Here is a 1,121-nt window from a genome sequence, read left to right on the forward strand (position 1 = left end):
GTGCAGATCATGCAGGATTGTTGCATAGGTACATACATGGCAATGTGGTTTGCTGCCTCCATCCCCCGGTCACCTATATCTGGCATTTCTCCCAATGTTATCCCTCCCCAACCTCCCTATCCCCCGCTGTCCCTCCTGTAGTTCCCCCCTACAGACCTCGGTGTGTGATGCTCCCCTCCCTGTGTCCATGTGTTCTCATTGTTCAACACCCGCCTATGAGTGAGAACATGCGGTGTTTGATTTTCTGTTCGTGTGTCAGTTTGCTGAGAATGATGGTTTCCAGGTTCATCCATGTCCCTACAAAGGACACGAACATTTTTTATGATATTGGTTTTAACCTTGAGGATCCCCTCAAAGGTCTCAGGGATAATCAGGGGTTGCTGGACCATGTTTGAGAACAGCTACTTTAAAGAGTGTTTGGAACAGAAGGGCCCTTTGTGATTGTCCCATTTAGGAGCAAGGAAAAGTGCCCAGGTGTTCAGAATGACCTAGGTAGCCCTAGATGGTTACATAGGAAACTGCCCAGCCCAAAACAACAGGGCGCCCAGAGAGGAAGCCGGATTAGTGCCTGCGGTAGGTGATCTGGACTTTTGCATATTTGCCCAGCATAACTTTATAAGACATTAATAACCCTTTTTACATTTGTTAAATGAAAATGGTAGAATCAAATTGCAGACTAGATGGTTCACCTAATAATGAATCCAAATCAGATAGCTTTCATCATGCACCATTTTAACTACCACGAATTGTGTAACAGAAATTATCACATGTCCCAGGCAATGCCTAAGAAACTACTGTTTGTAACCCGAACAGTCTGGCAGTGGTTAATCACATGGCTCTCCTCACTTTCCATTTGAAAGTTCTGCTGGACCAATGGCCAGCTCTCTGTGTGAGACAGTAAGCCTTCATGGCACTCGCTTCCCCGCGGGAAGGAGCAGATCCAATGGGGTTTCCTGATTAGGGTACCAAAGGAATAGGCAGCATTCTGTATGCCATAGTGGACAATGTCTAAGATAAGCTCTGCTAGGCTAGCATCCCCGAAATTTGCTTTTTAAAACCAAATTGCAAATTGAGTGAGTCATAAATTGGACTCGGTGTGGAATCGGTGGAATTAACAGGGA

The sequence above is a fragment of the Cebus imitator genome, unplaced genomic scaffold (assembly GCF_001604975.1).
Source record: "Cebus imitator isolate Cc_AM_T3 unplaced genomic scaffold, Cebus_imitator-1.0 Scaffold678, whole genome shotgun sequence".
NCBI classification, from domain to species: domain Eukaryota; kingdom Metazoa; phylum Chordata; class Mammalia; order Primates; family Cebidae; genus Cebus; species Cebus imitator.